Source organism: Carettochelys insculpta, chromosome 1, assembly GCF_033958435.1.
Source record: "Carettochelys insculpta isolate YL-2023 chromosome 1, ASM3395843v1, whole genome shotgun sequence".
Classification (NCBI taxonomy): domain Eukaryota; kingdom Metazoa; phylum Chordata; order Testudines; family Carettochelyidae; genus Carettochelys; species Carettochelys insculpta.
This window is the reverse complement of record NC_134137.1, coordinates 222,222,096-222,236,310: the sequence shown is the minus strand read 5'-3', so window position 1 is coordinate 222,236,310 and position 14,215 is coordinate 222,222,096. Positions and strand designations below refer to the sequence as shown.

At 39.9% G+C, this 14,215-nt stretch overlaps 1 protein-coding gene across 14 annotated transcripts in view; it reads left to right on the top strand.

Annotated features, from left to right (window-relative positions):
• ZBTB20 (zinc finger and BTB domain containing 20) overlaps positions 1-14,215 on the top strand; it is a 750,151-nt gene that overhangs the window by 599,029 nt on the left and 136,907 nt on the right. For 3 of the 14 annotated variants that reach the window (XM_075000293.1, XM_075000266.1, XM_075000284.1), the window contains one exon: positions 6,848-6,996. The exons of the other annotated variants lie outside the window; for them this stretch is intronic. The gene's annotated coding sequence lies outside the window, so the exon portion shown is untranslated. The remainder of the gene's footprint in view (positions 1-6,847; positions 6,997-14,215) is intronic. 14 annotated transcript variants of the gene reach the window in all.

Genomic DNA, 14,215 nt, shown 5'->3' with positions numbered 1-14,215 from the left:
AGCTTTAAAAGGCAGATTATAAGCATCTACCAAAATTAAACTTCACTGTAGATTTACAAAACAAAAACAAAAAACCTCTTTTGTTTTACTTTGTTTCCCTTTTATCTCCTTTACTATTCCTCATGCATGTGAGTGCACTTTTTTACACACATGCACACATCTCTCTCTTTTCTTTCTACTTTACTGGGACAAGTTAGGAACCAGCTGTAAGGGAGAGAGACACTGGTAACGCTGGTAGAAACCATTGGTATCTGATTCAAACCTGTGCTGCCACTTTCACTTCAGTAATCATTTTATTTATTTATTTAATTGTTTGTTTTATTTAGACCTCTCCTATTTATTGAGTTTGAAAGCTTCCCAGATCATGAACCGTGGACTGAATTTTTCTGCATCCTGTGAACAACAGTGGAAGTTCAGGCAGAGGCTGTTAGGAAACAAAAATATCATGCATAGGAAATACAGAATAAAATATAGCATACTGGTCAGACCTAGGATGTGTAAGTCACACTGGAAGTCACCTGTAACTGAGCATTGATGGCTAATAACTGAAGGGGAAGGGAAGAGAGCCAATGGGAATCAGACATGTATGACCATGTGAACAAACCTTATAGAAATAGAATTTATTATAGGGACTTTCTTTTTACCTAGGGGAGATGACTGTGCTCCCTCTTTGTGCTGGTTTTAACAGTAAATCACTCATGGAGAGATTATGGCCACATTTTTCCAGAACTTAGTGTGTGTATGTGTACACTGGAGGAGACTTTAAAAAACGGTTCCTGTCTGATGTAGTGAGTCATTATAGAACCCGTGGAACACTTTATAAGAAGTGAATGTTTTGCCTTGATTTTCTAGGTCCAACATTTCCTCTCCCCACACTGCTCTGCAACCTGCTGTGTGCTGGCTGGTTGCCATCCTCAAGTGAGGGGAACGTTTGTATTTTGTGTATACAGTTAGTATGTTGTATTTTGGGTAGATGGTACATGTGTGCATAGACTGTGATATAAGAAATGGGCCACTTTATTTGTTTATATTTGAGTCGGCACATGAATACTGTAAGTCCCATATGTCAGACATATGTCATTAATAACAGACTTTGTTATAGACCAAGAGGTGGCTGCATTTTCACGTTACTCTACATATGTAGAACCAAATGCAAAGGTCCCTGTTAATTTTTTATCCAAATCTGATTCTGTTGAACTCAATGTGAGTTTGGCCAAGTTAAGAAGTAAGTGAAAACAGAGTTGGAACTGAAAGAATAGGCCATTCACTTAATAATTTGCAGCGAAAAATACGTATATGCATAATATCACACCAAATAGCATAGATGTATAATATGTAGCCCGCAGTCTTCCCAGTGGAGATGCTATAGCATTGAATGAGATGGCCATTCCATTCTCAAACCTTATGTTTCATCTCCTTTCTTTCAGGCTCAATAGTAATTTTTTGAGGACTGTTTCTCATTTCTCAACAGTTTTAAGACAACGTATTTCCTTTTCATTATTTTATTTTATTTTATTTCATTTTGCAGTCATCTAAGCCTTTAACCACTTAAGGCATTTTAAATATCTTTTCTTTCTGTCAACATGTCATATTTAGTCACATACAATGTCCTCAATTAGTAGCTGGAATTTGTCTTGCTGGAAGAAGTTTGGTTTTTGAAAGAGATGTTATAAACCTTTAAAAATTATGTCCTGTTCCTACGTGGTACGTTATGTTCCTTGTTGCTTTAAGAATGTATCAATGTTCTGAATAGTCATAATCTCAAATATTTATTTGAAAGATCATTCTTGTAGCCTCCCATCTAGTTGATTTTACAATTAGTAGAGGAAATTTAGAGCTGGAAAACCTTTCTAGATATGATGTAGAAAACTTATAAACCCTCTTACAAGCTTTGACCATATGATTAGTGTGAGCTCTGCTTAACCTCTTTATCCTAGAACAACCACCCCTGCTTTTTTTTTTTTAACTTTATCTACCTGCAGAGTAGATTGTTAAATTGTGAAGCTCATGTATACCCAAATAATGATAGTGTAGATATACAGGAGCTTCATGAGATTGTGGAGTCACATATAATTTAAAACAGAACTGACAGTAGCTGAATGTTTGAAAGTATAGGGCTGCAGTAGTTTTAAACTAAATTCATGACTAGTATAATTCCATTAGTGTAACTTGTAGCTATTGCAATTATACCAGCGTTGTGCTTGTTCAGTGTGACTACTCCCATCTAATTTTTAAAAGCCAAGCAGAGTTGGGCCTGACTATTATTTGGGTGAGTGGTTAGCAAAAAGAAACCAGTTTGAATAACACTTGGGTCTTTAGTGTACCAGAGAGTTGCTTTTGGGTCTCTTAAGATGACTTCTAACAATAGGCAAAGATTCTTCTTTAGTATGAATGGTTACCTTGCTGCTTTCAGATACCAGAGATCTCCAACTAAGGTTAAAGTAATTCAGAATTTTGCAAAATGTGCAGTTCCTCTGCTTTGTATTTACCATATCAGGACAGGCTTTGCAATTTTAACTTAGTTTCCCAAATTTATTTTGTATTTATTTATTAGACCAGTTTGTTGTTTTTATGGGTGAGATCATATTTTCATCTTAAGCACCAATTTTCAGGGTTTTACCACTTTTACAAAAAATAAATGTGAGTTCAAGTGTCTAATCTTTGTGAGCTCAGAGGTGAATATTGTTTTAGAAAATAAGAAAAAATAATTGCTTAGAGGTTTTAAAGGACTGAGAAAACAAAGATATTTACTTTTCTAATTAATTACAAAAATACATTACTTTTCCATTCCTATTTTAATTTTTAGTGCTTAATAAAAAAAGTTATAAGCAACTAATTTCCCTCAGTAATTGCATTTGCAATATTTAATTTAAAGCAATTTTTAAAAATCCCTTCATTGATTTCTGTAGCCACTGTAACTCTGCCACATTAGAGGCTAGTTGCCTCTAAAAACCCCTTATAGCCTCCTTTTTATAAGATTGGGAAAAGACTTAAGTCTTCTAACAGGTGCCCCAAAATCTCAAATCCAAACACTTCTGAACATTTGAAATCATAGAGAATCCAGATGCATATTTTATGGTTTTACCTAATCTCCATTGAAAAAGATAACATTTGATTTCAGGTTTTGTGCAATAAGTTTGCTAATGTGGAATTACATTTAAGATAAATTGTGTTCCCACTGGAGTCAATGGGAGTTCAACTGGATCCTCTGGATAAGATTTCTCATGGCATTTTCCAAAAATGTGTTTTATGTCAGATGGCATTTGAAATTTTGATTGTCTTGAGAGCAGTGAAGAAATTAGTTTCTTAGAATATTCATTATACAGTCTCTTGGATAGCTCACATCATAAAACTCATTCACCTGTTAATCTCAACTACACATCCTATAAAGCTTGAAGAACTAGTACGAAAAACAATTTTATTTTCTCCCCCATAAAAAAAAAAGTTGTGCGATGATTTTTCTGGCCAGAAAACTGGAAAATACCAAAGAAAATTGTGTGTATACGTAGGAAGGTGCCAGAGTCTCCTCCAGCGAGGAAATCAGCTGGTCGTCTTTTTTTTTTTTTTAATTTTGTTTGTAACTTTTTTTGGCTTGCTGAAGCATATCCCCATAATCTTCAGAAGCCACAGCAAATTCCCAGTGCCACAACAACACTGTACAGCTGGAGAGAGGAAAAGAGAGCTGATCAGCTGCAGGCTTCCCCACTAATGAAATGAGCCAGCAGGCTGCTCTGCATTTTATGTACTGTTCCTGCCTGTGTCCTGCAGGGCCATCGGTGTAAAGTACATGGAATTTTTCCCTGTGTAACTAATATTTTTCCCTCAGGGTCCAATCTTGCAACTGTTGTGTGCATGGAGTTCCAGCTAAAGTTAGTGAGAGATCTGTGTCCTGAAGGCATGGTAGGGAATAGCCATTGATCACATGGCCTCTCCTGCTAAAACAGTTGAAGGTCCAGGCTATTTCTGTCTTTTTTCTGAAGGAGATATAAGGAGATTATATAATGTAATGTGAATGTAAGCCTGCAATCTGTAGCCAAACTACCTTGTAGTTTGTTCCTTTCAGCCAGGATCAGGCTTGGCCAGTATTTGCTCTGGAGGACCTTTGTGACATAAAGTACAGTATCTGAGTAGGGAACACTGTTGTGCCTGATCAGTACAGAACCAATACCTCAGCCTGATGGTGGGGTCTCTGGTGGTGCAAATGCTGTCTTTTGGGTGGAATGTAAAATAGATATGTAGACCGTTTGTGTCCTGTCTCATGAAGCCTCCTTGGGGGTGGGAATTTGATGGGACTGGCAGTGAAGGGGGACAGTCCCAGCAGCCAGAGACGGGACATTTGCTGAGGGACACCAAATAACTCCTTGCACCCCTGAGAATCTCTGTCACTAATCGGCTAGCATCACCCAGGTCTCAGGATTCAACCTAGAGTTGGGACCATGCAGTATCTCTTTCAGCTCCAATGCAGGAGCAAACTGACACTCAGAATTTTCAGCATCAGCAGTCATTGTCAAAATGTGAAGGAATACAGTGGGTAAGGAGTCTGGAGCCCTGCTTCCCATAAGTGGAAAGTGTGACTCAGCAGGGCCCACACTCCAGCCTAAATCCTTAGAGCTAAGGAGTGCTGGCCAGTCAGCACACTTCCTTCTCAGCTGACCAGTTGGTGTCAGAGTGTCTCGGAGGGGAGGAGCTATCATCATATTTCCCCTCCTGTGGAGGCAGGTGACTGGCATTTGTGTCCAGATTTAACTTCAGCTGTGATCATTGCACTCTGCCTCCTTATTTCCCCGAACTTTCAGTTGTATACAGGTACTTTTAAGAACATAAGAACAGCCATACTGGGTCAGACCATAGGCCCATCAAGCTTAGTATCCTGTCTTCCGACAGCAGCCAATACCAGGTGCCCCAGAGGGAATGAACAGGACAGATAATCATCGAGTGATCACTTGCCTGTTGCCCATTTCCAGCCTCTTGCAAACAGAGACTAGGGCCACGCTCCATGTCCATTCTGGTTAATAGCCATTGATGGACCTATCCCCCATGAATTTATCCAGTTCTTTTTTAAACTTTACTATAGTCTTGGTCTTCGTGGCATTCTCTGGCAAGAAGTTCCACAGGTTAACTGTGCGTTGTGTGAAAAAATATTTCCTATTGTTTGTTTTAAACCCATTGCCTATCAATTTCATTGGGTGACCCCTAGTTCTTGTGTTGTGAGGAGTACATAACAATTCCTTATCTATTTTCTCCACACCAGTCATGATTTTATATACCTCTGTCATATCCCCAATTGATAATCTTTTTTCCAAAGTAAAATGTCCCAGTCTTATTAATCTCTCCACATATGGCAGATGCTCCATACCCCTAATCATTTTTGTTGCCCTTTTCTGAACCTTTTCCAATTCCAATATATCTTTTTAGAGATGAGGCGACCACATCTGTACACATTATTCCAGATGTGGACGTACCATGGATTTATGTAAAGGTAATATGACATTTTCTGTCTTATTATCTGTTCCTTTTTTAATGATTCCCAACATTTTGTTAGCTTTTTTGACTGCCGCTGCACACTGAGTGGATGTCTTTAGAGAGCTATCTACAATGACTCCAAGATCTCTTTCTTGAGTGATAACAGCTAAGTCAGACCCCATCATTTTATATGTATAGTTGGGATTATATTTTCCAAAGTGTATTACTTTGCATTTATCAACATTGAATTTCATCTGCCATTTTGCTGCCCAATCACCCAATTTATTAAGGTCCTTTTGTAGCTCTTCACAGTCTGCTTGGGACTTAATTATTTGGAGTAGTTTTATGTCATCTGCAAATTTTGCCACCTCACTGTTTATCTCTTTTTCCAGATCATTTATAAGTATGTTGAATAGAACTAGTCCCAGCACAGACCCCTGGGGAACACCACTTCTTAACTCTCTCCATTTTGAAAACTGACCATTTATTCCTACCCTTTGTTTCCGATCTTTTAACCAGTTACCAATCCAAGAGAGGACCTTTCCTCTTATCCCATGACAGTTAATTTTGCTTAAGAGCCTTTGGTGAGGGACCTTGTCAAAGGCTTGCTGAAAATCTAAGTATACTACATCCACAGGATTCCCCCTGTCCACATGCTTGTTCACCCTTTTTGTGATAAACTGCTACAAAAGTGTTGCTAGGCACTGTTACGCAGCTGCTGGGGGGATATGATAGATGTCTATAAAATCATGACTGCATGAAGAACCTAAATAAGGAATATTTACTTCTTGTAACACGAGAGCTAGGGTCACCCAATGAAATTAATTGGCACTAGGTTTAAAACGAACAAAAGGAAACAGTTCATACAGTGCACAACCAACCTGAGGGACTCTGCCAGAGGGTGTTGAGAAGGCCAAAACTATGATGGGATTTAAAAAAAGACCTGGATAAGTTCATGGAGGACAGATCTGATGGCTATTCGCCAGGATGCAACAGATGCAAAATCATGTGTTGAAGAGCCCCTAGCCTCTGTTTGCCAAAAGCTGGGAATGGGCAACAAGGGGTGGATCACTTGATGACTTCCTGTTCTGTTCATTCCCTCTGAAAAAAATCAGCATCAGCCACTGTCAGAAGACAAGGTACTAGGAAAGATGAACCATTGATCAGAGCCACAATAACTGTTCTTATGTTATGAGAGTGCTGCATTTCAGTGGTGAGGAAAACAGAGTATTTGGGAATCCAATCCGGATAAATTTTAAACAATAATAGTAGCATTAAAACATTGAACTTCTACAGCATGATCAAATTAAAGATGACAAAATGCATTATAAACATCAATGATTAAAGTTCCACAACACCCGGATGCTGATTCTCTTATCTTTAGTTTACAGATGAGGAAACTGAGACACAGCAAGTTTTGAGTGACTTGTCTAAATTCACACAGCAAATTGTTGGTAGAGCTGGGAAGATAACTTTGGAATCCTGGATCACAGGCCCATGCTCTAACCACTAGACAACACTGCCTCTCCAGATGTAAGTTGTTGTTAACATATAGCTTCCTTCATGAATTGTCATCTATTATATTGCCACATGTGCTAATGGTTACAAAGCTATTTGTTTTAAACAGTGATTTGCACACTCACAACTAATGCTAACTTCATTTAACCATGCTGCTGCAAATGTTAAGATCTTGGCAACAGCATTAATACTTTGTAAGCTCAAAGCACTGTATCAATGATATAGCAAGTTACAGCAATGCCATAAATACAAAATTTAGAATGTGTCTAAGGAGCGCTAGAAAAAGAAAGTCAACGCGGGCCAGCAGAAAACCATACCTAGGTGATTATTGAACCTGTAGTTCTTAACTTCCATTTATAAAAAATTTTAACCCATATGGTTATAGATAATCTTCCAAATTTAAATTCAGTTTAAATCAAGTCCTTGTTCATTCATAGGTGAGCAGCATCACAGCTGTGTTGTTGCTGCAAGATTTTCCAAACTGCAGAGGGGTAAAAACTGACCAGTCTTCCCAGTTGTTGTTGCAAGTGGGCACCCTTGTGAAGCTGACAAAGCATCAGGCTCTTTGGCCAAAGTTCTGAGCAGCAGCCACTGGAACTGTGCACGAGCAGGAGCACCCAGAAGTGGAGGTTGTGGAGGGGAGTAGATTACTAGAGAGACCCATCACTGCTGCACTTTCAGCAGCTAGCAGGCTCTGGGGTAGGGGAGGCACCTCAAGAACAAGGAGAATTCACTTCATAGTCAAAGGGAGCTGAGTGGCTTTTATTTATCAAACACTTAATAGCTGGAGGCTTCAAACGATAAAACTGCCAGACAGGATCCAGCAATAGCAAGCTGAGCAGTGGCTTGACTTGAAATATATTCATAGATGTTAAGGCTAGAAGGAAACATTATGGCAATTTAACCTGACCTGCACACGCAGGCCATAGAACCTCACACGGTGATTCCTGCTTCAGACCCTTCTCTTCTGGTTGAGGCCCAGGAGCTCTCTTAAAAGGACTGCTAATCTTGATGTATAAACTTCAAGTGCTGGAGACGCCATCACAGCCCTAGATCTGTATGCCAATAGTTAGTTATCCTCCCTGTAAAATATTTACTGCTTTTTTTCCTGGTCTGAATGTGTTGACTTTCAAGTTCCAAACACTGAAGCTTGTTATGCTTTTGTCTGCTGGATTAAAGAGCCCTCTACTGTCAGAAAGCGGTTCCCCATGTAGGTACTCATAGTCCGTAGCGAACTTTTCAAAGCAGATGTGCACTTTAAGGGTTGGGGGTGAGTGTATAGTGGAGTTGGGTTGTGGATGAGAAGGAGGGTGTAGGAGGGGAAGGTGATGGATTAGATAGAAAAGAGAAGCAGCATGTACTGAAAGAGAGTTTTTTCAGAGGTGGGCAAAGTGGAAAAGAAAAAAAAATAGAGTTGCACGTGCCACCAGAGAAAAGGAAGGTAAAAGCATATAAGGGGTTGGAATGAGAGAAAAGCACCTGAAAGCGAGAGAGAAAACCATGTGAAAACAGATACATCCGAACCTATTATTGGGGGGAAAAAAAGTGTGGTGGTGATGTGAAATGAGCCAATAGCAGTCTGAAGGTGCAATACAAAAGCGTGAGACAGTATGTTTTGTTAAAAATACGGCAATACAATTAACACTGTTAGAGTTTAATACATTGCATAACACATAGCAAATGGTTGTTTTAAAATGAAGGAAATGTGGCTTTATGTGTCTGTTTCACCTTAGTTAGTAGGGATGTAGGGCTACATTTTTAAAAGTGTATAACTAAAAGTCCTTCAGTTCCTAAGTCATTTTTATGATTTTGAAACTGTCTTCAGTGCTCAGAGTGGTAAGGGACTTGTAAATTTTTCAGCCTATGACCTGAATACATGCAAATTTTGAGAAAATTTGAATCACAACTTTGTGACCTTGGCCCATCACTGCTGAGGATTAAAGTCCTAGCCTTCAGGATCCCACAAAATGAAGATATAGCTGGGAGGGAGAAAGCATTTCTTCATACACAGCTATCTTCGTTAATGAGAAAGTGACCAAAGAATTCTCTTTGTGTAAATTCTATTTTCATTTTCAAGTTTGTTCTGGTGTGAATACCTCTCTGCAGTAGTGAAATGGTATATTGGCTTTCCTCTTGAGAGCATCTTCTGATGGTTAGGCTACAGGATTCAGTCATTGATCTGTCGCTGTCACAGACTCTGCCACGGATTCAGTGTACAACCAGGTGCAAGTCATTTAATCGTTTTGAATACATTTAACTGTAAAATGGGACTAATAGTTCTCTGCCTCTCAGAGTATTGGACACAATTCAGAAAGGCTTGTACAATGCTATGAGGGAGTTAGATGTAAGGTGCTGTAGAAGGGCAAAGTGCTTTTAATCTTCGATTCTTGTTCAGTTAGGTTTAGAGAAATCGGAATGCTTACATCTTTGTGTCTCAGACTCCCAGTCATGTCTATCTTGTATTTTTATTAACTTGTAAAATAAGTTTGATAATGTCTGTCACTAATGTTATAAAAGTATTATTTGTGATGGTAATACAGTCCCCTGACATTGGAATTATTGATGTATTCTTAACTCCTGATAAGAACATTTGGCCAAGGTAGAACCGGTTTTGGGAAAAATAGCATATTTAGAGTGACTAAGATTTCCTCTTGATATCACAGGCCTGAGTCCTAGCCAGCCCAGGAAAGTACAGAGGGGTGAGACCAGATAATAATTTCTAAGCAGCTAGTGCAGGCTAAACACTGACACTGCTCATATGCACTGGTTAGTTTAAGATGCTTTTGTAGTACGCTTAAGGGTGTAAAAATCAGCCCTTCAAACCATCTGTCTATTGCTGACTTGTTTCTGGTTTCGATGAAGTCCATGGACATAAACTCCATCACACTTGTTCCTTGCTAGTAAGTCATACGTGGGTTTTCTTGTTGATTGATGGATCGCTGAGGCTGTGTCTACACTACAAAAATAGCTTGGAAGTTGCTTACTTCGAAGTAGAGCATCTACACATACCCTACTTCAAAGTTAAACTTTGAAGTAGGGCACTACTCCATTCCCAGGAATGAAGTAAGGACGTTGAAGTTGGGCTCCCTACTTCAAAGTTAACTTCAAAGGGAAAAATGTGTGTAGACTCTCTGCTGGCTACTTCGATGTACTGCCTAACTTCAAAGTTAACTTGAATGTTAGTTCCTAGTATAGAGGCACCCTGAGTGTTGTACTGTGACAACTTTCAAATGAGAATATCCCAGTGAATATATGTGAGCAAAACAATTCAGAAGAAGCAAAAAGTATAACTGATGAAAAATACATGAAAATTATTTTGAAAGTTGTTACTATCTGCCACTGTTGTAGTGAAAATTTATATTCTGCTTAAGGCAACTTTAAAAAAAGGAATGAGGGATGTACTTGTGGACCAAACTAACAAGAAGAAAACAGTTAATCCATTCCTAGTGCTGAAACCTAACACTGTCGCCCACATAGAGTACTGCTGCAATATTTCCACATACTGTCTAGTGTGATGGCTAACAAGAAGGAGAAAGAGTCACGACTTGCCTCAAAAATTTTTGAAAGAAATTAAACTGATCTAAATTTTAGGAGAAGTGTTCCCTTTTCTTGGCAAGAGAAAAACACAGAAAAAATTGGTTTAACTAAAAAAAACAAATATTTGTGTTAGGATTTGGTTTTATGTTTCTGGGGTTTTTTTGTGAAAGTTAGTTACGTTTTAATTTTGATTAAATGCAAATTGTTAACTTTTTTTTGAAAAAGTCATTTTTATAAATCAATAAATGCATAAATAAAGTGTAGATTTTGACCAGTCATTCTGAATGGTAACTTTCCATTGATAACTGACAAAGACTGCATCTACACTACGAGATAAATTCAAATTTTAGACAGTTAGCTCAATATTACCACAGGAGTGTCTTCACAGTAAATACCATAAGCTCGATTTAGGGAGCACTAATATCAAGATTACCATATCGCAGTTACCTGATGGATATAGCATCAAGCTCAAATTCAGAAGTACACTTAAAGGCCAGTGTGGACGCACCCGTGTGGACGCACCACATCTTAAAATTGAATTTATTAGACTTGTTTTCAGGGATCGGATGCAATCACGGGAGGTGGGATGCTCAGTGGATGGCCAGTTTGAGAATTCAGTTACAGAAGAAAGAGATTTCTGTAAACTTTTTTCCCATCTTTGTGGATGCCCTACTTTTCCTTCCTTCTGACAGGAAAAATGTATGTTTGCTTAGAACAGGAGGGGACTGAGGAAAGTGCAATGTGGGAAAATGATGTCAAAGACCCGGGAGAATACCTAGAATGCTACAGGGATGAGGGAACTGTGGCATAGGTTCCCACAATGCATTACTGCAACATTACTGCAACAGTCAATGTTTGCCAGTTGAGTGTGGCAGCAATGAGTCAACTTTGTGGGGAGCACATGGGAGGTGAGGATGGTCAAATTCGAACTTATTTAATTCCAGAATTACAAAATCAATATTAACAAAGTCGAATTTATCTCATAGTGTAGATGTAGCCAAATAGTGCACCTGACCGCGTAATTTTGAAGATTTGGTAGCAGTGGTTGCTTTAACCCTGTTGATGTAAGGCTGGTTTAGATTAAGAGTGTGGGTTGGGAAGAGAACACTGGTTGTGAGGAGCATTCATTGTGATACCATTGCTTCCTGTACTGATGAATACCATAGAGAAGGCGAGTATCTCCTTTAGGCGTGCAGTCCAGACCAGTGATAGATTCTGTTACAATCTGCCCTGCAGCCTTGAATTCCTGCCAATGCTTTGTTGCTGTAGGTCCCAGCTGGGCTATTCACAAACAGCATGCAGTTTATCCTCAGCATCTGTTAATAGGTCACCCTGGGTCCAGCAACTCTGACTCCATCAGCAACATACCACTCACCCTCTAGCTTCCAGCAGCTGATGGCTACTACTTGAAAGGTGGGCCCAGTGCCTTCTAGGCCTGGCTTTTCCACCAGAATTTGTGTTCTGCACTATCCCGTCCTCCTGTGGACAGTTCAGATGTCATAGGTGCTTTGTCTCTGTATGCAATCAATGTACAACAGTTTGTTACTGTAACTGGAGTTACTAAACGATTCCATTTAAACACAACCCAGGATTCGTTTTGATTAGAGGAGAAAACAGGCTTATTTACCTACAAAGACCGAGAGTTTAGGCAAGTACGCATGTAAGGCATTAAAGTAAGGAATAATTACAAGAGAAATAAAGATAAAATGCTTTCTGGTAACGAAAGGTATGTCCACACTAAAATCTAAGTCAACCTATAGGAGGTTGACTTACAGCCAATCCAGTAGTTATGGTGAAGAAGCAAGTACCACGGTACCCTTCTTGGATCAAAGGTGCATGTCCTCACCAGAAGCTCTGTCATTGAGCTAAAAGGAGTAGTGCAGGTTGAAAAGAGCCTGACCTTTCAGCTCCTCTGGTAGCTGCCTGTCAGAATCCTGGCCATCCCACACATACTGGAGGGCTGTTGCCCTCAGCTCCCTGTTCCCTGATGGGGACAGGGAAACCTGTCTGGATCTTTTCACTTCCCTATTCCTTGCTGGTGCTAGCTGACTGGTTTTCTTGTCAGTTTTGCAGTTCTGTCCCTATTAGTTGATGAAGGTAATACAATGTCTGCACAGACACTGCGTTCCCCTAACTACACTGACGTAAGCCCGGCGCCTCTAAGGGAGGTGAAGTTATGATCTCAACATAGAAAGGCACTTACATTGGGAGAACAAGGGAGTAGTGTACACACTGACATACATAAGTAGATGTAAGCTGCCTTATATCAACCTAGCTATGTCATGTAGACCAAACCTGAAACTTGACAAACTACGTGTGGTTCAAAGTAAAATCCTTACCATGAGAGCCCAGCAACAGACTGACCAAATCTCAGGTTCAAATTCATCTCAAAGTCCAAAGCTTCATTCCCCTATCATCATAGGTGAGGTGTGGAAGAGAGGAGAAGAAAGGCATACCTGGGTACGTATTACCCCTCACTTTTATAATCCCATTACCCTTTGAAATGCATTTTCCTGGGGGTTATCCCTAAGTGAGTAAGGTTCCAGTCCTCTGTAAGAACAAAGACTTGGAGTCTCATGGCAAAAGAGGTTCTATATTATCTGTTTCTGACCCTTCACTTTGCCAAAGAATGATCATTTGACAGGTGATTGTCAGTGAACTTTGATGGCACCTGGCTAAAGGTGTCAGCTTGTCATTTGTCTTGAGAAACAGGCTTATCCCCTCCCTGCACTTGTCTGTTAAACACATTTCACCTCTAACTTCAGCTTATACTCATAACTTTGCATATAATGTTGCTCCAGACAGTTCATGCTGATATTGATCAATGTTATGTTTTCAAATGATATCCAATGAATCATATTTAGTGCAAAGATTATTACCATAATGTGCAAGATATGACTACAGTGTGCATTTGGTAACAGATGAAAATAAAGCACTTCATGATTACATCAAGGAACTGGGAGTCAGGGTGCCTGGGATCAGCACTTGACTGACTCAGTCTGTGACCCTTGACGACTTTTCTGTGCTTCAATTTCTGTATTGGGGAATCCCAGTAGAGGTAAAGATTCCAGATGTTGTAAAGTTGTTTGCAATCCCTGTAAGAAAGAGTCTATATAAGTACACTCATCCCTCACTATATGAGCACAATTGGTTCCCAAATTTCTGCTCGTCGGTGAAAACTTGAAAGAGGGACACTAAATTCCCATTAAAATACATGTAAAAGTCTCTGATTCATTCCAAGTGCTTGTAACTCAGTGGAGTGGCAGCAGGTGGTGCTGCTTTTGAAAGGTAAGTGAACCTTGGGTATGGGGGGCAGTTGGGGAGTGTTAAAGGCAGCAATCTGGGGCCATGAGCAGGAGGGAGAGTTAAAACCTGGAGGCGGGTTGGATCCATGGGGAGGGCGGGCAGAGAGGGTTAAGGCTGGTGTGGGTTGGGTCCATGGGGATGGCGGTGGGGTTCAGACTGCAGTAGTTGGGTCCGCAGGGAGGGTAGGGAGTTCAGGCTGAGTTGGGTTGGGGCTGCGGATCTGGCAGGGGTTTCAGGCTGAGGTGGGTTGGAGCTGTGGGGGGACGGGGTGAGGCTTGTATTAGCGGTGGGGAGTTCACTTGTGTGGTGGACAAAGGTAGGTATATGTGTCCCTCATTTTAATGAGTACTTATAAGTAAAGTACTCATTTAACGAGGGATGAGCGTATAAA